The following is a 25,592-nucleotide window of genomic DNA, read 5'->3' on the forward strand; positions in this document are numbered from 1 at the left end:
ACCTTCTTACCAGAGTCGTCAAATTCCATGACTATGTCTATGGACTCCCGAAGTTCACAGTCGAGACAGACCACAGGCCACTGGTCAATATCATTCAAAAAGACCTTAACGACATGACGCTGCGCCTGCAGCGCATTCTCCTTAAACTCAGGAGGTACGACTTCAAACTCATCTACACCCCGGGTAAGGAGCTCATCGTCGCCGATGCACTCTCACGATCTGTCACCACACCCTGCGACCCAGCGGGCTTCGTATGCCAAATTGATGCTCAGGTGGCATTCGCCGCATCCAATCTGCCTGCCACGGACGAACGACTCATCCAGATTTGTCGTGAGACGGCCAACGATCCCCTGCTCCAACGTGTCATGCGCCACCTGACAGACGGGTGGCTCAAGGGTCAATGCCCTCAATTCTATAACATTAAAGATGACCTGGCGGTGGTAGATGGAATTCTACTAAAGCTGGACAGGATTGTCATTCCGCACAGCATGCGGAACCTCGTCCTTGAGCAGCTCCATGAGGGCCACCTGGAAGTGGAGAAATGTGCCGGGCCCGTGAGGCAGTGTACTGGCCTGGAATCAACGAGGACATTGCCAACACCGTTCTTAACTGCCCAACATGCCAGCGTTTCCAGCCTGCTCAGCCAAGGGAGACCTTGCAACCCCATGAGTTGGTCACGTCCCCCTGCACCAAAGTGGGCATCGACCTGTCCCATGCACTTGGCCGGGACTACGTCCTCATAATGGACTATTTCTCAAACTACCCGGAGGTAGTTAGGCTACACGACCTCACCTCAACTGCGGTCATCCGTGCGTGGATGGAAACCTTCGCTTGCCATGGCATCCCGCTCACGGTCATGTCCGACAATGGCCCGTGTTTTGCCAGTCAGGAGTGGCCCAATTTTGCCAAACGATACAACTTCACACATGTCACGTCCAGTCCCGATTACCCCCAATTCAATGTCAAACAACTCCTGTGCAAGGCGGACGATGCAGGATCCGATTTTTACCTCGCCCTGCTTGCTTACAGATCAGCTCCATTGTCCACCGGCCTGTCACCGGCTCAATTGTTGATGAATCGCATGCTGCGGACGACGGTGCCGGCTATTCATGTCCCAGACTTGGACAACCTTCTGGTCCTTCGTCGAATGCAGTTATCTCGGGCCCAACACAAATCGGCGTACGACGCCCATGCCACGGATCTCCCTGCTCTGGCTCCTGATGATGAGGTCCGTGTCCAACTTCCCGATGGTGGTTGGTCCGCCACCGCTGTGGTGCTCAGACAAATGGCCCCCCAGGTCATTTTTGGTTCATCTACAAGGCGGCTCTCTTCTTCGCCGAAATAGGCGGGCACTACGACTCCTTCCTCGCTCGCCACCAGATCATCATGTCCTGCCTCGCCGTCACAACGAACCCGTCACGGATTTTGCAGATCTCCCTTTCGCGCTGCCACCCTCTGAGTCTGACACAGTCCCTTCCATTCCAGAACAAGCGGCCCCTGACCCACCCCTGAGGCGGTCAACCAGAATTTGTCGCCCATCTCAGAGACTGAATTTATGAACTGCCTGAATTCATGGACTCTTTGAACTCATGAACTGATTGTTTCGTTACCCTGTTTGATTAACTCACTGGTTTGTACACACTGTTGTTCTAGTTATATTTTGTGTTACATACTGTCCATCTGCACCAGACACCTTCCAATGTGAATATCTTAGAGTTTCTGTACATAGTCCTGTAAATTATGCTTGCATGTGCCACACAGAGTTAGGAACATTCGCATACTACATTATTTATTGCCACGAACACACATTTTTTGTAGTAAAGGGGGGATATCATAATATACACATGATGGTGCAGAGACACACACTGACTGACACACTGCAAGACCAATCAACATACACAACACAGCAGGCAATCACCAGTTAGGGCACGGTCACTATAAGGACAGAGGGCACTAGTTTTCCCGCTCATTCGGGATTCAGCCTCTGAGACAGACAGAGCCCGCAGTCAGTAGCACAAACATCCACCATGTGCTAGCAGTATAGGCTAGTCAGGTTAGGCATAGGTCTTCAGTCAATCTAACATAGTGTCGGCCCACAGTGCAAGAATGTCAAACAGCTCTTAGTTAAATAAAATAGAGTTGTACTATTACAAGTGTTGGTAGTCTGTCTATGTTACTGCTCAGGTAAATGCAGTATCCACGGATCCAGAGTACCCAACACATCAGGTACAACCTCCGTAAAGTCATCAGGGATGCCAAGAGACAATATCACACCAAGCTCGAATCACAGACCAATGATACGGACTCTCATCGGTTGTGGCTTAAACAACATAATGGGCGACAAAGCGAAGTCGAGTAGAATCTCCGGCAGCAGCACACCCCTCCCCGATGAACTCAATGCATTTTATGCTCGCTTTGAGCAGGAAACCATCAAAGCGTTGTCAACTGCCCCAGCAGCCTCGAACACACCTATACCTACTGTCACAGCTTCCAAAGTCAGACCGGCCTTCTCGAAACTGAAGCCTCGAAAAGCGACAGGTCCTGATGGGTTCCCCGGCCTTGCACTCAGATCCTGCGCAGATCAGCTGGCTGATTTGTACGCGGACATCTTCAACCTCTTCATACTCCGTTCTGGGATTCCCACCTGCTTAAAGAAGACCACCATCATACCAGTGCCAAAGAAGAACCAGGGAACGTGCCTCAATGAGTATCATCTGGTGGCCTTGACATCAATTATTATGAAGTGCTTTGACAGATTGGTCATGAAACACATCAATCCATACTCCCAGAATGTCTTGATCCACTGCAATTCGCATACCGCCGCAACCGGTCCACAGCAGACACCATCTCCCTGGCCTTGCACTCGTCCCTGGAGCATATCGACAACAAGGACTCCTACGTCAGATTCTTATTCATTGACTACAGCTCTGCCTTCAACATCATAATCCCAGACAAGCTCATATTAAAGCACCAAAACGTAGGACTTGACCCCTCCCTCTGCAACTGGTTCCTCGACTTCCTGACCCATAGAGCGCAATCAGTAAGGGATGTTTGTGTGGGATGGGGGTTAGTGCCAGGAGCACAGTGCTGCCTACTCACCCTGCCGGCCCTGAGGAGGTCATGAAGCTTCTTCTTGCGCGGTTGTCCGGTCCTAGCGGTGAGGCCCATGGAGTTCATGGCGTCTGCCACCTGCACCCAGGCCCGTTGTACAGCGGTGGGTGGCAGCCTCCTTCCCACCTGGGATACAGAGTAGCCAGCCTCTCCTCCACGGCGTCGAGCAAGGTCTCCAGCTCTGCTCCGCAAACTAGGATGCTGCTCTCCGTGTTGCCATCTTGTTGGCTGGGATGAGTCTGTGTGGGAAGTGGTGTGCTAATAAGCGGCTTCAGCCTGTCAGCCTCTCAAATGTCAATCCTGACTCTGGGGAACCTGACACCATTTTTCATTAGAATTGCTTGTGTTCCACGTGGCGCCGGTGCTAGCCCATTAACGGTTGTTGAATCGCTCCGGGACCGGCGCCAATTTTACTGTTGTAGAAACACACAGATTCTGTCCCAGCATCAGCACTTAGGGCGCGATCTTTCCAAAATGGAATAAAGTCCTCGAGCGAGTGCGTTTAGCAGCATTCGCAGTGCCGAGAAACATGGCTAGTCAACACTACTTGTGTTGAATAAGGATCCTAAATGGGGAACGAGCGGGCGAGGCTGCAAATAGCCCCGTTTTTTACAACGAGGAGCTCCGCTCGCTGGAACTCCCCATTGTAGAGAGAGATTAGGATGCCACTTTTAAATGATATCCCAATCTCCAAGTCCCTCACAAAAAAATCCCTGACCTCCCCCCAGCCCGAATGCAACATGGAAGGGTCCCCTGCACCCCCCCTCACCCCCCAGTACCCGCAGTGGGCAACCCCAGCCCAATCACGCACGTGCAAAAATGCCAGCTTGGCACTGTGGCAGTTCCAACCTGGCAGTGCCACCTGGGCACCTTGGCAGTGCCAGGTTGGCACCCAGTTGGAACTGCCAGGTTGCAACGACCAAGGTGCCAAGCTGGCATTTTTTTCCTGTACACGATTGGTCTGGGGTTGCCCAAAGGGCATGCAGCTGGGGGCCTCCAATCCCCTTGGAGACCCCCGCTACTGCCGTTCCATCTGGTCCGCGCCTTGGGGTACCTTGGAAATCTGCACATTAGAGTAAGGCTTACTGCCTCACTCTAAAAGGCAGATTTGCCAAAAACGGTTCCCGCCCATTGTGAGTGGGATTCCCCTTGCAATGTCTCGTGAGATTGCGTTGAATCTCACGAGGTGTTGTGATGCAGGTGGATCCGGGGAGCGGGGTCTCCCGACTGTCACCGGCCACGCTGTGCCACGGCAACCTGCTTTTCCGGCTCAGTGTGGCCAGAAGATCATGCCCTTAGTCTCTGAAACGAAGAATCCCGGCACTTGTGTATTTAAGTAAATCTAATTTCACTGGTGTTGTGCCTCGAAGTCAAGCGCACTTGCCTAGGATGTCGTAACAAGAACATAATGGGCACAATTTATCCACCGAATTGAGCCTTTTACAGATCAGGGTGCTAGATGAATAGCGCCGTGCGCCAACCAGCTCGCACCCAATGGTGAGTTCCGGATCCTGGTCAAAGATGACGAGGATATCATCTCTTTTGAAAAATAAATTTAAAGTACCCAATTATTTTTTCCAATTAAGGGGCAATTTATCATGGCCAATCAACATACCCTGCACATCTTTGGGTTTGGGGGCGAAACCTACGCAGACACGGGGAGTATGTGCAAACTCCACACGGACAGTGACCCAGGGCCGGTATTTGAACACGGTCCTCAGCGCCGTAAGCAGCAACGCTAACCACTGTGCCACCGTGCTGCCCCCATTTCAATCTCATTAGCGAGATTGAAGTTGAATGTAGCGACCTCCCGGGAATTGTTCGACTCCCCAGAGGTAAATCATTTGGGCATTGTTTAGTACTCCTTTTCAAAAAACTGAAGCAGGCGCAATGGCTGCTGAGGGGCAGTAACGAGATGAGTTGCCATTTCCATTTTCTGACATACAGCTCCATGGCACCGGTGGGGGACCTATGTGGCATCTCACAATCTACAGCCCACAGATGCATCCAGAAGGTGATGGAGCCCGTATGCCCAAGCATCCAAATATATCACCTTCAAGCAGGACCAAGCCCATCCAAGATGCCCGGGCTTCAGGATTTGCTGCCATTGCCGAGATGTCCCAGGTGCAGGAGGTGCTCGATGGCACGCCTAGCGCCCTGTGCACATTGGGATGTCAGGGAGTGCCCTATATTAACAGGAAGGGATTTCACTTCTTGAATGTTCAGATCATGTGTGACCACAGCCTCCGAATCATGCACTTGTGTGCCCGCTACCCAGGGATCGTGCATGACAGCTACATCCTAGGGCTCTTTGAGATCCTTGGTGCCTTTGAGGACCACCCCAGGATGACGGGTTGGCATGTGGGGGACAAGGGATACCCACTGAGGTCATGTCCGGTGCGGAGGCCTGAGACCGAGGCGGAGACCCGTTATAATGAGGGCAACGTTGCAACCCCTGCTGTCCTTGAGCAGTACATCAGACTGTTGGTCCGATGCGTGCACCATTCTGGTAGTACCCTGTCGTACACCCCCCAGAGGTGGTCTGCTGTGCCCTCCACAACCTTGCACAGCAGCGGCGAGACATGCTGGAGGAGGAGAAGGAAGGACATGCGGCCTTGTGTGACGAGGGGGAGACGGACGAGGAGGGCTGGAGGATGAGCCCGAGGAGGAGCCGGAAGATGGCAGAGAAGCAGCGGCAAGGGCCCGACATGCCAGGAAGATCAGGGAGGCCTCCATTGTCTCCAGATTCTCATAGAATGAGGCTGTATCCTTCAGTTCAACCTTCCCTAAACCCCCTCATTTCCCTCCTTCCCCAATCACCCTCCCCCATTTCCCTTCTTCACCCCTAATCCACCCCTCCCCTCAATCCGCCCCTCATTCGCTCCCAATCCTCCTCCCCTTTCCCCCATTGCTCCTCTCCCTTCCTCCTACTCTCCCCTCCCCCAATCTCCCCCTTCCTCCATCTCCAACCTCACATCACACCGGCCCCTTCCCCGAACACCCTGTTCCATCCTCCCAAGGGCTGTGTAACATCACGCCAGGGTGAGGGGCCTGTGTCGGCACTATCAGTGGGTCAATGTACAAGACAGGAGAGTGATGATAATTCACTGTGAGGAACGCTCTGGTGCTCCACAGTTGACTTCTGAGTTAACTGGTGCTGCCAGTCCTGGGTGCTCCCCATTGTCTGCACCCTGGTGTCAACATGCTCAACGATGGTCCTCAGTGACTGGACCATGCTCAGTAGTACCCCAACAACGTCCACCTGTGTCTAGGTCCCTCAGCGACAGGGGCATGATTTCAAGGCTCTCAGCTATGGGCGTCACAGACTGAGCCATGCCTCAAGTTGCGGACGTCGTGCTCCAGGTTTTCCATTGCGGTTGCCACCCTAGCAATGTTGGCCTGGTGCAATGCATTTCCGGGGCCATCTCCTTTGCGCAAAGCCTTTGGGACTCCTCCAATAGGCTATGCACTGGCCAGAATGATGCTGAAACCCCATTCTGAATGTCATGGCTCTGGCCTATCATCTGCATCAACTCTGGGAGAACCTTGTCCAGATCCTCTTCATCTTACTTGAACTCAGCACAGTCCTGGGATTGAGCAGACCTCTGACTGCTGTTTCCCTTGGATGTTCCTGCCTCCACCTAATGTGCATCAGTAACTGTGTGGTGTGATGTGTTAGGCAGGTCGGTTCGGTGTGGACTGCACTTGATGCAGCGATGCGAGAAACAGACCTCTAACACTGCAGAAGATCCAACACGGTTTTATTGAACGATAGAACAAAGAACAAAGAACAAAGAACTAACATACATATTTTTTATTTTAAAAAATATATATTTTATTCAAGATTTTTTGGCCAAACATAACAGTAAGTAGTGTTTCTTTTAAACAACAATAAAGCAATATAAATAACAGTGGCCAGTTTTAAACAGATAAATAAATAATATATGAACAGAAACAAAAACCAAACTAAATGGCAACTGCCTTGTCAAAAATAAATACTCTCCAAAGATACAATCCAACAGTGCAATATACATTACCTAAAACAAGTGCCTATACATATACAATAACATCCCTGAGAGTCCGTCCGGTTCCTCCCCCCCCCTCCCCCTGGGTTGCTGCTGTTGTCTTCTTCTTTTCCATTCCCTCTATCTTTCTGTGAGGTAGTCGACAAACGGTTGCCACCGCCTGGTGAACCCTTGAGCCGAACCTCTTAGTACGAACTTAATCCGTTCTAACTTTATAAACCCTGCCATGTCGTTTATCCAGGTCTCCACACCCGGGGGTTTGGCTTCCTTCCACATTAACAATATCCTGCGCCGGGCTACTAGGGACGCAAAGGCCAAAACATCAGCCTCTCTCGCCTCCTGCACTCCAGGCTCTTCTGCAACCCCAAATATAGCCAACCCCCAGCTTGGTTCGACCTGGACCCCCACCACCTTCGAAAGCACTTTTGCCACCCCCACCCAAAACCCCTGTAGTGCCGGGCATGACCAGAACATGTGGGTGTGATTCGCTGGGCTTCTCGAGCATCTCGCACACCTATCCTCTATCCCAAGAAATTTACTGAGCCGTGCTCCAGTCATATGCGCCCTGTGTAAAACCTTAAATTGTATCAGGCTTAGCCTGGCACATGAGGACGATGAGTTTACCCTACGTAGGGCATCAGCCCACAGCCCCTCCTCAATCTCCTCCCCCAGCTCTTCTTCCCATTTCCCTTTCAGCTCATCTACCATGATCTCCCCCTCGTCCCTCATTTCCCTATATATGTCCGACACCTTACCATCCCCCACCCATGTCTCTGAGATCACTCTATCCTGCACCTCCTGCGTCGGGAGCTGCGGGAATTCCCTCACATGTTGCCTCGCAAAAGCCCTCAGTTGCATATACCGAAATGCATTCCCTTGGGGCAACCCATATTTTTCCGTCAGCGCTCCCAGACTCGCAAACGTCCCATCTACGAACAGATCTCTCAATTGTGCTACCCCTGCTCTTTGCCATGCTCCAAATCCCCCATCCATTCTCCCCGGAACAAACCTATGGTTATTTCTTATCGGGGACCACACCGAGGCTCCCGTCTTTCCCCTATGCCGTCTCCACTGCCCCCAAATTTTCAATGTAGCCACCACCACCGGGCTTGTGGTGTATTTCTTCGGTGAGAACGGCAACGGTGCCATCACCATAGCTTGTAGGCTAGTCCACCTGCAGGACGCCCTCTCCAATCTCTTCCACGCCGCTCCCTCCTCTTCTCCCATCCACTTACACACCATTGAAATATTGGCGGCCCAGTAGTACTCACTTAGGCTCGGTAGTGCCAGCCCCCCCCTGTCCCTACTGCGCTGCAAAAATCCCCTCCTCACTCTCAGGGTCTTCCCGGCCCACACAAAACTCATAATACTCTTCTCGATTCTTTTGAAAAAAGCCTTCGTGACCACCACCGGGAGGCACTGAAACACAAAAAGGAATCTCGGGAGGACCACCATTTTAACCGCCTGCACCCTACCTGCCAGTGACATGGACACCATGTCCCATCTCTTAAAGTCCTCCTCCATCTGTTCCACCAACCGCGTTAAATTAAGCTTATGTAATGTACCCCAATTCTTGGCTATCTGGATCCCCAAGTACCGAAAGTCTTCCTCAACGGTAAATCCTCTATTTCTCTGCTCTGCTCCCCTGGATGCACCACAAACTCACTTTTCCCCATGTTCAATTTATACCCTGAAAAATCCCCAAACTCCCCAAGTATCCGCATTATCTCTGGCATCCCCTCCGCCGGGTCCGCCACATATAGCAACAAATCATCCGCATACAGAGATACCCGGTGTTCTTCTCCTCCCCTGAGTACTCCCCTCCACTTCCTGGAACCCCTCAATGCTATGGCCAGGGGCTCAATCGCCAGTGCAAACAATAACGGGGACAGAGGACATCCATGCCTCGTCCCTCTATGGAGCCGAAAATAATCAGACCCCCGTCCATTCGTGACCACGCTCGCCATCGGGGCCCTATACAGCAACTGTACCCATCTGATATACCCATCTCCAAAGCCAAATCTCCTCAGCACCTCCCACAAATAATCCCACTCCACTCTATCCAATGCTTTCTCGGCATCCATCGCCACCACTATCTCCGCTTCCCCCTCTGGTGGGGGCATCATCATTACCCCTAGCAGCCTCTGTATATTTGTATTCAGCTGTCTCCCCTTCACAAACCCAGTTTGGTCCTCATGAACCACCCCCGGGACACAATCCTCTATCCTCGTTGCCATTACCTTGGCCAGAATCTTAGCGTCCACATTCAGGAGGGAAATAGGCCTATAGGACCCGCATTGCAGCGGGTCTTTTTCCTTCTTTAGGAGGAGCGATATCGTTGCCTCTGACATAGTCGGGGGCAGCTGCCCCCTTTCCCTCGCCTCATTAAAGGTTCTCATCAGTAGCGGGGCCAGCAAGTCCATATATTTCCGATAAAATTCAACTGGGAATCCGTCTGGTCCCGGGGCATTCCCCGCCTGCATGCTCCCAATCCCTTTCACTACTTCCTCCGTCTCAATCTGTGCTCCCAGTCCCACCCTCTCCTGCTCCTCCACCTTCGGGAATTCCAGCTGATCCAGAAAGCACATCATTCTCTCCTTCCCATCCGGGGGCTGAGCTTCATATAATCTTTCATAAAATGCCTTGAACACTCCATTCACTCTCTCCGCTCCCCGCTCCATCTCTCCCTCCTCATCTCTCACCCCCCCTATCTCCCTCGCTGCTCCCCTTTTCCTCAGTTGGTGGGCCAGCAACCTGCTCGCCTTCTCCCCATATTCGTACTGTACACCCTGTGCCTTCCTCCATTGTGCCTCTGCATTACCCGTAGTCAACAAGTCAAATTCTACATGTAGCCTTTGCCTTTCCCTGTACAGTCCCTCCTCTGGTGCCTCCGCATATTGTCTGTCCACCCTCAGAAGTTCTTTCAACAACCGCTCCCTTTCCCTACCCTCCTGCTTTCCTTCATGTGCCCTAATAGATATCAGCTCCCCTCTAACCACTGCCTTCAGCGCCTCCCAGACCACTCCCACCTGGACCTCCCGATTATCATTGAGTTCCAAGTACCTTTCAAGACACCCCCTCACCCTTAAACACCCCCCCTCATCTGCCAATAATCCCATGTCCATTCTCCAGGGTGGACGCTGTTCTTTTTCCTCCCCTATCTCTAGGTCCACCCAATGTGGAGCGTGATCCGAAATAGCTATAGCCGTGTACTCCGTCCCCGTCACCTTTCCGGTCCTGGACCTCGATCTGTCCAGCCCTGGGTCCAGCACCATATTAAAATCTCCACCCATTACCAACTTCCCCACCTCTAGGTCCGGGATAAGTCCTGTGGGCTTAAACACAGGTCACAGCTGTTCTCCTTCTAGGAATGGACACTTGCTGCTTCCAGGTAAGTGTTACAGCTGTAATCTTTTTCACTGCCCCTGTCTGGACTGCTCTCCAGCTTCCAGACAGGAGTCTCTTTTCTGGGGGGGGAAGGGACATCCCTTTAGGCAAGGGATTCCTGTAGTGGGTCCCTCTAGTTAGGCGGTCACTGTGAGGGGGTTTACTTTAGTTAGGGGGTCCAGGTGAGGGATTCCTTTACTTAGGGGGTCACTGTGAGGGTCCCTCTATTTAGGGATCTCTTTGGGGAGTTCCTTCAGTTAGGGGCTCCCTGGGGGTCTCCATATTAAGGGAGCCACTGAGAGGAGTCTCCCTATTAAAAGGGTCCCTGGGATGGTCTCCAATTAAGGGGGTCCCTGTGGGCCGGGTTTCACTATTGAGGGAATCATGTGGGGTCTTCCTGTTAAGGGGGTCCCTCAGTGGAGAGTCTCCATAATTAGGGAGCCCTGGGGGGGGGATGTGCCCCCCCCATACTTGGGGGAAAGGGAGCATTCAGGCCATCTGCGGTTGGGAGTCTGCTTTACAGAGCGGGGGGGCGGGGGGGGGGAGGGGTGGTATTGATTTGTGGTGCGTGGGGGGGGGGGGGGGTTGTGGTGCCTGGCCGCGGGAGTCCGCTTTTAGAACATAAGAACTAGGAGCAGGAGTAGGCCATCTGGCCCCTCGAGCCTGCTCCGCCATTCAATGAGATCATGGCTGATCTTTTGTGGACTCAGCTCCACTCTCCGGCCCGAACACCATAACCCTTAATCTCTTTATTCTTCAAAAAACTATCTATCTTTATCTTAAAAACATTTAATGAAGGAGCCTCAACTGCTTCACTGGGCAAGGAATTCCATAGATTCACAACCCCTTGGGTGAAGAAGTTCCTCCCAAGCTCAGTCCTAAATCTATTTCCCCTTATTTTGAGGCTATGCCCCCTCATTCTGCTTTCACCCGCCAGTGGAAACAACCTGCCCGCATCTATCCTATCTATTCCCTTCATAATTTTATATGTTTCTATAAGATCCCGCCGCATCCTTCTAAATTCCAACGAGTACAGTCCCAGTCTACTCAATCTCTCCTCGTAATCCAACCCCTTCAGCTCTGGCATTAACCTAGTGAATCTCCTCTGCACACCCTCCAGCGCCAGTACGTCCTTTCTCACGTAAGGAGACCAAAACTGAACACAATACTCCAGGTGTGGCCTCACTAACACCTTATTGCAGCATAACCTCCCTCGTCTTAAACTCCATCCCTCTAGCAATGAAGAACAAAACTCCATTTGCCTTCTTAACCACCTGTTGCACCTGTAAACCAATGTTTTGCGACTCATGCACTAGCACACCCAGGTCTCTCGGCGCAGCAGCATGTTTTGACATTTTATCATTTAAATAATAAGCCCTTTTGCTGTTATTCCTACCAAAATGGATAATCTTACATTTGTCAACATTGTATTCCATCTGCCAGACCCTAGCCCATTCACTTAGCCTATCCAAATCCCTCTGCTGACTTCCGGTATCCTCGCACTTTTTGCTTTACCACTCATCTTAGTGTCGTCTGCAAACTTGGACACATTGCACTTGGTCCCCAACTCCAAATCATCGATGTAAATTGTGAACAATTGTGGGCCCAACACTGATCCCTGAGGGACACCACTAGTTATTGATTGCCAACCAGAGAAACACCCATTAATCCCCACTCTTTGCTTTCTATTAATTAACCAATCCTCTCTCCATGCTACTACTTTACCCTTAATGCCATGCATCTTTATCTTATGCAGCAACCTTTTATGTGGCACCTTGTCAAAAGCTTTCTGGAAATCTAGATATACCACATCCATTGGTTCACCATTATCTACCACACTGGTAATGTCCTCAAAGAATTCCACTAAATTTGTTAGGCATGACCTGCCCTTTATGAACCCATGCTGAGTCTGCCCAATGGGACAATTTCCATCCAGATGCCTCGCTATTTCTTCCTTGCTGATAGATTCCATCATCTTCCCTACTACCAAGTTAAGCTAACTGGCCTATAATTACCTGCTTTCTGCCGACCTCCTTTTTTAAACAGTGGTGTCACGTTTGCTAATTTCCAATCCGCCGGGACCACCCCAGAGTCTAGTGAATTTTGGTAAATTATCACTTGCCCAACACTACCTCCTTAGTGATAACAATCATCTCAAGGTCCTCACCTGTCACAGCCTCATTTCCATCAGTCACTGGCATGTTATTTGTGTCTTCCACTGTGAAGACCGACCCAAAAAACCTGTTCAGTTCCTCAGCCATTTCCTCATCTCCCATTATTGAATCTCCCTTCTCATCCTCTAAAGGACCAATATTTACCTCAGCCACTCTTTTTTGTTTTATATATTTGTAGAAACCTTTTTGGTCTGCCCGGCTCAAAATGGCGGCCTGATAGTGGGAGTCCGTTGGGAATCTCTCATATTCCTCACCATGTATAAATTTGCTTGGCAAGGGATACTGAATTGCTTTGCAATTTGCGCTCCGGGGGGGTAACGTAAATTGGCAGCAATTCTCCACTGGCGGGATTCTCCATTGCGCCAGCAGTGCATCGATGCCCGTGGGTTTCCTAGCAACATTGCATGGGAAGTGGCGGCACGCTGTCCATGAAAATGCGGCTGGCGGACCCGAGAATCACCCCCATAGCCTCCCAAACGTAGAATCCCACCCTTGTAACAGATGCTGCCTGATCTGCTGAGCATTTTTAGTGTTTTCTGTTCTTTGTCTGGTTTTCTTTAAGCCTGGATCATTGCAAACAAGGCAACATAGAGGAAGCGTGAACGTGTATGAATCCTGTTACAGAAATTAAACACACATAATCATAAGGATAAGGACTTGCTTCAATGAGGATTAAAAATTCAACTCAGAGAAAGTATGACTCACAGTTCCTTATTGGAACCAGCAGGTGCAGGAATAGCTAACAGCATTATTAATCAATCTTCTACATCACCATGGCAACTAGCTAGGCCCTGAGGCTGTGCCTCGCCGGCTGATATGCTTCCTTGTTTAGTAAAACGTATGTATATGGGCAGGTCAGATAGCACTGCTTCACAGAAAGGTGTTTGACAGCAGTCTGAGCGCATTCTTCTTACTGAGTCTCAGCAGAACATGACAAATTTGATCGGAAGTTATTGAATTAAGGGGGCCACTGATTCCCCCAGCTTCTTCCTCCTCATACGAGCAATTTCCCCCTTCCCTTTGGTGACGCTCCGAGGTGTGCCGGGTCACCGCGTGGACAGCAAACGTTGGGAACCTGACCTGCGATCTAGTAGGTGAGCTCTTCAGCGTTGCATTCTATAATGTCAAAGCATCGTTGTCGGCATCTGTGCCTTCCAAGGACTGGTATGTGTGAATGTGAGACAGTGTTTTGTGCGACTTTACTGAGGGGTGACGCTGGGAAATAGGGTGTATTTTTTTTTTAACTCATATAAAGGTGTCGGGCAGAGTTGATGGTCAAATAGGTAGAACACTTTTGGATTAAATGTTAAAATTGAATTCTGAGGTAAACCACAGGCTCTGAACTCTGTACCTTGTTCTCTGGCTCAGCAATTCTGTTTATGTTCTTTTCTGAATGCATGACAGTGTAGGAGTCTGTATGACAGGAGGCACTCGAGGCGCCACCCTTTAGCCTCTCCACAGTGTACCCAAACCCAGGAGATCAGGAGCTGACAGCCTCAACCACCCAAGGAGATGGCCTTGCTGTTGGTGCGGTCCCTGCTTTGTTACAACAGACTGCTCTGTGGGTGTTTGCTTGAACCCCACACAGTCTGCTGGCCCTGTCTCCAAGTACTGTGTTCGGAGACTCTTCTGGGTTGAAAAGTGCAAAGTAAAAGTATCTACGGAAAACTTAAAATGAGTGCAAACTGTCTTATAATCTTACACCTTACATCCCAGAAAGAGGCCATTCACCCCATCATTCCAGCCTTTGAAAGAGTGATCTAATTGATCCCAATCCCTTTTGCTCTTGTCCCAGAGCCCGACAATTATTTTTCTTCAACTAACAATCCAACCCCCTTTTTAATTCTATCTGCCCTCTTAGGCAGCTCACTCCAGATCATAATAACTTACTGTGCACAACAAATTCTCCTCACCTCCACTGCGGTTCTATTGCCAATTATCTTTAAAGTGCCCTATTGAGGGTGTCATAGAATCATAGAATCCCGAGAGTGTAGAAGGAGGCCATTCGGCCCATCGAGTCTGGACCCATCCTTCAAGTCAGCATTCCACCCACGTGTTCCCTCCCCACCGTGTCCTATTTCTGCAACCCTATAACTTAACCTACACATCCTTGGACACTAATGGGGCAATTTATCATGGTCAATCCGCCTACCCCGTACGTCTTTGGACTGTGGGAGGAAACCGGAGCACCTGGAGGAAACCCACGCAGACACTGGGAGAATGTACAAACGCCACACAGACAGTGACCCAAGGCTGGAATTGAACCCGGGTCCCTGACGCTGTGATGCAGCAGTGCTAACCACTGTGCCACTGTGGCCTTGTGCTGTCATGAGGTGGTCCTGGAGCACGGGCCAGACCATGGGTGAATATTAGACAACCTACCGCAGGGGTATAGCGAGCTCTCCCTCAAATTGCACCCTCTCTATCTAACGCTGCAGCATGGTTTGTCAAGTTTCATTCCTCAGGAGTTTTTTCCAACCTCATCAGTACAGTAGGTCAAACACAAGCAGGGGGGAAGGGGGTGATGTCTCTCCAAGAATAAAGCTGCGGTGGGGGAGGGAAGGGGGAGGTGCTTAGTATTCAGGGTTTTCCCAGAAATCAAGGAGGAGTGATCCTACCGGGATAAAAGAAGTCATAGAATCCCGAGCAGAAGGAGGACATTCAGCCCATCGAGTCTGTACCAACCCTCCTAAGGAGCACCCTACCTAGACCCACTCCCCTGCCCTATCCCCGTAACTTCAATTAACCCTTTTGGACACTGAGGGGCAATTTTAGCATGGCCAATCCGCCTAACCTGCACACCCTTAGACTGTGGAGGAAACCGGAGCACCCGGAGGAAACCCATACAGCCACTGAAAGAATGTGGAAGCTCCACTCAGACGATAGTCTGTCGCCCTCTGAGAATACAGGGTGGAAGTTATTACTCTGTAGATGTGGTGAAGGCGGTGATAACTCCAGTGATACACAGAGAGCCATGATTTTGCAACATTGAAAAATCACTGTCCATGGGATTGATACAGAAAGAGCAAAATGTCATTCAGCTCCTAGTAGAAATGTTATTGTGCAGAAGGAGGCCACTTGGCCCATCGTGCCTGTCCCAGCGGAAAATAGCAATTCAGCTTTCATTGTGTAGGTTACGGCTCCTCAGGTGCATATCCAAGTGTTTTTAAAATGTTAGCCCAAGGCCCCTGCCATCTACAAGGACAAGGGCAGCAGATCACCACCACCTGCAAGTTCCCTTCCAAGCCACTCACCATCCTGACTTGGAACTCCGTTGCCATTTCTTCACTTACGGTGGGTCAAAATCCTACAATTCCCTCCTGAACAGCACTGTGAGGGTACCTACACCAGATGTACTGTAGCGGCTCGAGAAGTCAGCTCACCACCACCTACTCAAGAGTAATTAGGGGTGGGCAGTAAATCCTGGTCTAGCCTGCGAGCCCACATCTTGTAAACTAATTTTTAAAAAAAGAACATATTTGTACTCCACCCTAAGCCCTCTCTATCTCTTCCTTGCATTCCTCCCGCTACCCTGACACTGATTTACCTTCTGATCGAGACCACTTTTCGCAAATCACGGGCAGGATTCTCCAACCCTCCGCCGGGTCGGAGAATCGCCGGGGGCTGCCGTGAATCCCGCCCCCGCCGGTTGCCGAATTCTCCGGCACCGGATATTCGGCGGGGGCGGGAATTGCGCCGGTTGGCAGGCCCCCCCCCCCCCCCCCCCCCGGTGATTCTCCGGCCCGCGATGGGCCGAAGTCCCGCTGCTGGAATGCTTGCCCTGCCGGCGAGAATCAAACCACATCTCTTACTGGCGGGACAAGGCGGAGTGGGCAGGTTCCGGGGTCCTGAGGTGTCTGGCCCCGGGGGGTGCCCCATGGTGGCCTGGCTCGCGATCGGGGCCCACCGATCCGCAGGCGGGTCTGTGCCGTGGAGGCACTCTTTTCCTTCCGCCTTCGCCATGGTCTCCACCATGACGGAGGCGGAAGACACCCCCTCCATTGCGCATGCACGTGGATGCCGTGAGCGGCCGCTGACGCTCCCGCGCATGCGCCGCCCGGCAAAGTCAGTTTCGCGCCAGCTGGCGGGGCACCAAAGGCCTTTCCCGCCAGCTGGCGGCGCGAAAATCAGTCCGGCGCGAGCCTAGCCCCTCAAGGTGAGGGCTCGGCCCCTCAAGATGCGGAGACTTCCGCACCTTTGGGGCGGCGCGATGCCAGACTGATTCGCGCCGGTCGGCGGACATCGCGCCGATTGCGGAGAATCCCGCCCCACAGTTCAGCACTGAAAAATGGCCTTTTCCCAATTGAAAACGTTTACGCTTGATCTATCTTTGCCCTTTTCCATACTAGCGCTAAATCCATCTGAATTAAACAACATTCATTCTAACTGAATTATGTCACCACAACAAAAATTCTCTCCTTACAAGTCTGTTCCAGTTTGGCAGTCCCATGAGCAGATTTTTCTTCTCTCTCTGCCTCTGTCTCAATTCTGCTTTTATTGTTGATAATCCTTCCAGTCATTTCTTCAATGCAAACCTGAGCGGCAGTGCCAGGGGCAGACCCGCAGGGGAGCACTGCTGTGGGTGTTCACCCTTCTGTGTGTTTGGGGGGAACGAGCCCTCAGATGCTTGTGGGGAAGGGGAGGGGAGTGCGCCGGTGTCCGTGCGCGGGAGGGAGTCCTTCAATGCTTGTGGTGGGCGGGGGAGTTCACCCCGATGCTTGTGGTGGATGGGGGACTTGCTCTGATGCTTGTTTTGCGGGGGGTGGGGGGGGTGGGGAGGAGAGGAATGTAGTGTCCCAATGCTCTTTGTGTGGGTGGGGTGCGAGGGGTGGGGTGGGTGTGTGTGTCGTGTCCCGATGCTTTTGTGGGGGGGGGGGGGCTGCTGCGGGTGTGTGAGTGTGCGGTACCTTGATGTTTTTGGTGTGGGGGGAGAATGGGTGCTTGTGTGGTGCCCAATTGCTTTTGGTGTAGGTGTGTGTGTGTGGGGGGGGGGGGGGTGGTGGTGTAGTGCCCTGATGCATATGTTGTGAGGGGGGGGGGGTGTAGTGCCCTGATGCATATGTTGTGAGGGGGGGGGTGGTGCCCCAATGCTTTTGGTGGGGGTGGTGCCCCAATGCTTTTGGTGTGGGTGGGTGGAGCCCCAATGCTTTTGGTGTGGGTGGGTGGAGTAGGGAGTGCCCCAATGCTTGTGGTGGCTGGGAGGGGGCAGATTTGCTGCGATGCTTGTGATGGGCAGGGAGCTCACCCCGTAGCTTGTGGGCGGGGGTGTATTTCCCTGATGCTTTTGGTGTGGGTGGGGGAGGGGGGCATTGTTGGGAATGCTCTGGATCTTGTGTGGGGGTTTTCTGTTTCTGTAGGAAGTTGGGAGAAGGGTTTATTTCCTGTGCCGATTGGGGTGCACTTTGAAGATGATGCACAGAGTGCCAGAGAATCCGAAGATTATCATAGATTATCATAGAATTTACACTGCAGAAGGAGGCCATTCGGCCCATCGAGTCTGCTCTTGGAAAGAGCGCCCTACCCAAGGTCAACACCTCCACCCTATCCCCATAACCCAGTAACCCCACCCAACAGAGAAAACTCGACTGTGCAGCTGGAGAGCGACAGCAAAAGAGATCTGTCGGGAGAGAAAAGAGCTAATGTTTCGAGTTCAGATGACCCTTTGTCAAACCCGCTGAGATTTTCCAGCATTCTCTCTTTTGGTTTCAGATTCCAGCATCTGCAGTAATTTGCTTTTATGGAGAGCTTCACGCCGGATTTCAGCCAGGCACTGACACTCTGGCAAGTTTTGGGCAGATTCCATTGGTCTTACCTCTGGGCTCGATTACCTCAGTTTAGTGAAGCTCTGGGGCGTCCATCGGGATGTCAATGTGACTCATACTAATTCTAAGCTGACGTGAGTCCTTACTGATGTTTACAGATGGTGTAACAAGTGAGGCTCTCAGGAAATCTCAGGAATTCTAACAGGTACACTCCCTGTTGGGCAGGTTGCTCCCACTCCAATGGAATTTAAAGGAAACATGAAATAAGGCATCATCAACAAGATTAACGGATTGGACAGACCATTTGATGTAATAAAACTTCCTAAAGTCCGCCTAAGAGTAGGAATGAGCAATATTAGACACCTCATAATGTACTTGACACAAGACCATGGCTGGGATTCTCCAATCCCACGGCGTGTCGGAGAATAGCCGGAGGGGGGGGAGGGGGCGTGCAAACCCCGCCACACTGCTCCGACGCCGGGCCACCGATTCTCCGGTCGGCGCGACGCCAGTCGGGGGCCGTTGAAAGCGTGCCCCCCCCCCCACAGCGATTCTCCGCGCTCGACGGACCGAGTGCCCGCCCAGTTCCACCGGCGTCGTTTGCGTATGGTCCTACCCGGCAGGACCTCTGCGTTCTGGCTGCGGGGGCCGTCCTGGTGGTGGTTAGGAGGCTGACTCCGGGGGGGGGGGGGGGGGCTCCACGGTGGTCAGGCCTGCGATTGGGGGCAACCGATCGGTGGACGGGCCCATTCAGGGTGTGGCCTATGTTCCTCTGCGCCAGACCCCTGTAGGGCTCCGCCATATTGCCCGGGGGCCGGCGCAGAGACGGCCATGGCGCGCATGCGTGGACCTGTGCCGGCTGTGGCGCGCATGTGTGGATTTGCACCGGCCGTGGCGGGCCGGCTTTCGGCGTCAAAGCAATGCACAGCACTCCAGCGCCGTTCTAGCCCCCTAGTAAGGGGTGAATGCCTGGGTCTGGAGGCCCGTTGACGCCGGCGTTGCTTGCGCCGGTTTTGAAGCTGGCGTCAACTTTTGGACAGGATTTCAGAGAACCCCGGCCCATATCCGGGTAGATGGCCAGAAACCTGGGCCAGGATTTTAAGGCCCTATCGCAGCATATCTCCCCTGACAGATGCAGCGTGTCATTTCAATATCAGTTTGTTGGGTAGTAACAATCCGACCAGTTAGGAGGGGCCATAACATTGTGGCCTTGGTTAAAGAGGTGGGTTATTAAGGAACATTCTAAAGGAGGAAAGGGAGGTGGAGAGGTTTAAGGAGGTACTCCAGTTTTGCATCTTGACAGTTGCTAGTGTGGTCACCACCGGGGAAAGAATTAAAATTGGGAATTCTCAAACGATTAGAACTGTATAAGCACAGATATCCCTGGGATGAGGTGGGGTTGGGAGGGGGGGGGGCGTGGTGGAGAGGTGATTACAGGGATAGGGAGGGGTGAAGGATTCAAAAAGAAGGGTGAGTGTGTTTAAATGGAGGATTTGCTTTTTACAATCCCAGACCAGACCCTAACAGTTGCTAGGATACCAGGCTGGAACCCCAATATTTTATTTAATTTTGTAAGACTGTGAGGAAAGGATAGTTTACTCCAGGAGTAATTCCACACACAAACAGGATATGGTATATTAACGCAAACTTTATTATGAACACATTCGTAAAATAACTTTAACATCAGAAAGAAAAAGCTTACAATTACAAGTTACACAATGCTTAACAATGTCAATGAAACACTAACTCCACTCAAACAAAACCCACATCAAGCTCCACTTTAAAAAAGTTAGCAAACACAGGAATACTTGTGAAGAGCTGGCTTTGATAAACCGCTTTGAGGAAGAAAGAAATCCTTCAAGAAACAGCTTGCAAATTCTTGCATGTGTCAAACTACTGTTTAATCTGCCAGCCTTTTCAGAACTCCAAAATTCAACACCTGACTGCTTCAGCCCCTGGCTCCTCCCGATAACTGCATCATCTTACTAAAGCTAAACACAATGCACAGGATTCTCCTTTTGGGAGATTTAAGTGTTGACGCCGGGACTGAATTGCGTGCAGCATGCAGTAAAGAGACCGGCAGCTGGAGCTGTTTTTAAGCGCTCCACTCACCACACACTCACTGCAGCCACCAGGTGGAGACAGCTGGTGATCCGGAGGGGTGGGGGTCACTGAGAGGGCACTGAGGGGGTCACTGACCCTGAGAGGGGCAGAGAACCAGGGAGAGTTCGAAAGGCCACAGTGCGGGTAACCTCTGGTTGTGATGAGCTCTGCTGATCATTTGCTCCCTCTCTCTTGGCACCGTGCTTCTGAGGAGTGCCAACACCTGATGGGCCCCTGATTGAGGTTGGCCACACCGATGCCTTTGATGAAAAAACTGGGGTATGAGGGAGTCCATAGGGGCTGCCTGGGTGGGCTCCCAGATGATCTGATGCTCCCTGAGCATTCAAAAACACAGGCAGCAGCTAGCAGGGTGAAGTAGCCTGTAAGTAGAACCAAAGGGGTGAATTTAATGATAGACTGCAGCAATGGGAGTCTGAGCCAGGTCACCCCAATCCCTACACGCTGAGTCCACGTACTGGGCAGCCACCACCCAGCAAGCCTGACACTCTTCAATAGTTTTTCAATGTTGCTTTAGCTTTCCACTCCCCTCCACAGCCATGGCATCCAGTCGCTGTTTGACAATTCTTATCGTAATTTGCATCTGCGAGGTTTACGCCTGAGAGGGGTGGAGCGTCGTGGATAAGTGGAGCCTGAAGTGACCACGCCGCTAATCCCATGAAAAATGCTGGATTTCCATGAAATTTTGTTTATATAAAGAAGGTTCCCTGGGGACTAGATAGTTAGAGACATTGGCCTGTATTCTACCCCTCACCGAATCGGGCATTGGCCTGGCTCAGACTCCCATTGCTGCAGTCTGTCTTTTAAATTCACCCCGGTCATGTTTATATTTATTTGGAGTGAGTTTCTGTTTGTCCAGTACTGGATGTCAGATAAGCAATTAGCAACAGTGGAGGAGCCGAGGGAGGTGATGTGAGGTAGAGCTGGGTGTCCTCGGTGTGCATGTGAAAACTACAGCTGCATTTTCAGATGATGTTGCTGGGGGTCATCATGAAAATGAAAAATAAGAGGCGGACAAGGATAGATGTTTCGAGGTTACCAGATATAACAGTGTGGGAGCAGGAAGAGGAGCTAACACAAGTGATTCTCTGACTGTGATTAGATAGAATGGGACCAGGTGACTAGTGTCACCCAGCTGGACAACATTGTTGGAGGAGGACGGTGTGGTCAATGTGTCAAAGGCTGCAGGCGGGTTGAGAAGGATAAAGAGGGAATATTGACCCTTTTGTCAGCATCATGCAGGATGTCATTTGTGACTTTGACAAGAACTGTTTCAGTAATGTGGCAAGAGTAGAAATCTGATTGGAGGGACTAAAAGCGTCAGTAAAAATAGGCATGGGTCTGTGAGGAAACAAGGTTTTAAGACAGGAAATGGAGAGGGAGGTTGGAGATGGGGCGGTAGTTTGCAAGGATAGTAGAATTAAGAATGTTTTTAAGGAGAAGGGTGATAGGGCCAGATTTTAAAGATTAAAAGAGAACCAAAAACAATAACGGCTAACATGGGAACCAGGAGGGGACGTTGGGTGATCAGCTGTTCAGTGGAAATAGGGAACAGGATGTGGGGCTGATGGGCAAGAAGAACTTGGTGAGGGCAGGAGGGAGATAGAAGAGAAATTAGAGAAAGATGCAGGTTCAGGGCTCGGACTGGGTGGAACATTGCAGGAAACTTGACTTGGTGGGCAAGTGAAAGGGAAAGACGCAGAACTAGATGGTGTTTTTTCTGGCCCAGCAGAATCTGGCAGGGGATCGTTAAGCAATTGTTCTCTATATCCTTTCAAGTCTCCTTCCCTTCGACTTAAGGGATTGACAACGTGGGGCATACCAAGGGGAGAATGACCAGCGCGAGAGAGAAAATATTGTTTCAATGGGGTCTAAGTGGCATTGAGGGTGCAGTAAACAGATGGGTTGGTCCAGAAATATCATGGAAAACAGTGGATCAATGTCTAGACATTTGGGACGTTGGGATTTTGAAAGTGCAGTTGTAAGTGAATTGGGAGGTAGTTTATGTAGGAATAGATACAGAAGAATGAGGGTTTGGAGAGGGAAGTGGGATGTGGGTGGGCACTGATCAGAAGTGATGAGATGTTTGTGATCAATACGATGGGAGTAGTAAGACCATGTGAAAAGGCAAGGTCAAGGAATCCAATGGAAACCAGTTCCCACTCCAAGCTCCCATTTTCCAATGAGCAGAAATGTTGCTATCCCACCATCTGCCCAACTGGCCAATTCCTCCATGGCCCCAGGAATTTCTGTCCCACTTTGTTAGCTGCTATCTTGATCTTGAACCAGTGAGTGAGAAAACCACTACTGATTGAATTTTTTTAACACGTAACCAAGTATGTAGATAAGGGTAGTGCAGTTGATGTAGTTTATATGGATTTCAGCAAAGCCTTTGATAAGGTCCCACATGGGAGACTTATTAAGAAGGCATATGCAAATGGATACAGGGTTTGATAAGGTGGATTCATAATTGGCTTAGTGGTTGCTTTAGTGTCTGGAAACCAGTGACCAGTGTACCACAGGGATCCATGCTTGGCCCCGTATTGTTTGTCATGTATATAAATAACATAGATGACTATGTGGGGGGCAGGACCAGTAAGTTTACGGATGACACAAAGATTGGCCGGGTGGTTAACAGTGAGGTTCAGTGTCTTGGGTTCATAGACGGGAGAGTTAAATGGGCAGCTAAGTGGCAGATGGAATTTAACCCTGAAAAGTGTGAGGTGATACACTTTGGAAGGAGTAATTTGACAAGGAAGTATACGATGAAAGGTCTGACACTGAGAAGTTACGAAGAACAAAGGGACCTTGGCGTGTTTGTCCATAGATCCCTGAAGGCAGAAGGGCAGGTTAATAGGGTGGCAAAAAGGAAACATGGGACACTCGCTTTTATCAATCGGGGCATAGATTCCAAAAGCAGGGAAGTCATGATGGAGCTGTATAGAACTTTGGTGAGGTCACAGCTGGAATACTGTGTGCAATTCTGATTGCCTCATTATAGGAAGGATGTGATTGCACTGGAGAAGGTGCAGAGAAGATTCACCAGAATGTTGCCTGGGAAGGAACATTTAAGTTATAAAGAGAGGTTGGATAGGCTTGGGTTGTTTAAGTGACCTGATTCAGGTGTGCAAGATTATGAGGGGCATGGACAGGGTGGAGAGGGAGCAGCTGAACAGCTGCTTAGTTGAACGGCCAGTTACGAGAGGACACAAGTTCAAAGTTAGAGGTGGGAGGTTTGGTGGGGGGGATTTGGGGTAAAACGTTTTTACCTAGAGGGTGGTGACGGTCTGGAATGCACTGCCTGGGAGTGTGGTAGAGGCAGGTTGCCTCACATTCTTTAAAAAGTACCTGGATGAGTACTTGGCACGCCATAACATTCACGGCTATGGGCCAAGTGCTGGCAAGTGGAATTAGGTGGGCAGGTCTGGGCCTTTCATGCCTCGGTGCAGACTCGATGGGCTGAAGGGCCTCATCTGCACTGTAGTATTTTGTGAACAGGCATAATAAATTGAATTAAATTGATATTTGATTTAGAGTCACGTGTACCGAGGTACAGTGAAAAGTATTGTTCTGCATACAGTATTGTCCAGACAGAGCATTCCATACATGAAAAAACATAGGACATGCATCAATACACAATGCAAATACATAGACACCGAATGAAGCATACGGAGTGTAGTACTACTCAGTATAGAAGATGTTTGAAGAAACCAGTTCAGTCTATAAGAGTGTCATTCAGGAGTCTGGTAACAGCGGGGAAGAAGATATTTTTGAACTGTTCGGGCGTGTTCTCAGGATTTTGTATTCCCTGCCTAATGGAAGACGTTCGAAGAGAGAATAACCCGGGTGAGAGGGGTCTTTGATTATGCTGCCCGCTTTCCCAAGGCAGTGGGAGGTGTAGACAGAGTCAATGGATGGGAGTCGGGTTCATGTGATGGACTGGGCTGTGTTCATGGCTCTCTGTAGTTTTTTACGGCCTTGGGCCAAGCAGTTGCCATACCAGGCTGTGATGCAGCCAGATAGGATGCTTTTTATGGCGCATCTGTAAAAATTGGTAAGAGTCATTGTGGACATGCTGAATTTCCTTAGTTTCCTGAGGAAGTATACGGTGGCCGTTGTGCTTTCTTGGCCATAGCATCGATGTGGGTGGACCAGGACAGATTGTTGGTGATGTGCACACCTAGGAGTTTGAAGCTGTCAACCATCTCCACCTCAGCACCATTGATGCTGACAGGGGTGTGTACGATACTTTGCTTCCTGAAGTCAATAACCAGCTCCTCAGTTTTGCTGACATTGAAGGAGTGTATGTTGTCGTTACACCACTCCATTAGGCTCTCTATCTCCCTCCTGTACTCTGACTCATCGTTATTCGAGATGCGACCCACTACGGACGTGTCATCAGCAAACTTGTAGATGGAGTTGGAGCCGGATTTTGCCACACAGTCGTGTATGTGTAGGGAGTATAGTAGGGGGCTAAGTATGCAGCCTTGTGGGGCCCTGGTGTTTAGGACGAAGATGGAGGAGGTGTTGTTGTCTTACTGATTGTAGTCTATGGGTCAGTAAGTCGAGGATTTAGTTGCAGAGAGAGGAGCCAAGTCCTAGGTTTCGTGTTTTGATATGAGCTAGGCTGGGATTATGGTGTTGAACGTGGAGCTGTAGTCAATGATAGAAGTCTGACATAGGAATCCTTGTTGTCGAGAAGCTTCAGGGGTGAATATAGGGCCAGGGAGATAGCATCTGCTGTGGACCAGTTGTGGCAGTAAGCGAATCGCAGTGGATCAAGGCATTCTGGGAGTATGGAGTTGATGTGTCTCATGACCAACCTCTCGAAGCACTTCATAATGATTGATGTCAAGGCTGCTTGGTAGTCGTTGAGGCACGATGCCTGGTTCTTCTTTGGCATTATGTGTTCAACCTTTTATAACAGCCTCAAGGGGCTGCAGAGGTCATTGCAGATTGGTAATGAGCAGAAGCTTAGCAAAGCCTCGAGAGGTTTTCCTAATTGAAAGTGT

General features: G+C 50.7%; 1 protein-coding gene across 2 annotated transcripts in view; it reads left to right on the top strand.

Moving 5' to 3' along the window:
* Positions 1–13,491: 13,491 nt before the first annotated feature.
* The window catches only part of cyb561 (cytochrome b561), a 114,654-nt gene continuing 102,553 nt past the window's right edge, over positions 13,492–25,592 (top strand). For both annotated transcript variants that reach the window (XR_011937460.1, XM_072486946.1), the window contains exon 1: positions 13,492–13,791. The gene's annotated coding sequence lies outside the window, so the exon portion shown is untranslated. The remainder of the gene's footprint in view (positions 13,792–25,592) is intronic.

This window comes from Scyliorhinus torazame, chromosome 21, assembly GCF_047496885.1.
Source record: "Scyliorhinus torazame isolate Kashiwa2021f chromosome 21, sScyTor2.1, whole genome shotgun sequence".
Taxonomy (NCBI): domain Eukaryota; kingdom Metazoa; phylum Chordata; class Chondrichthyes; order Carcharhiniformes; family Scyliorhinidae; genus Scyliorhinus; species Scyliorhinus torazame.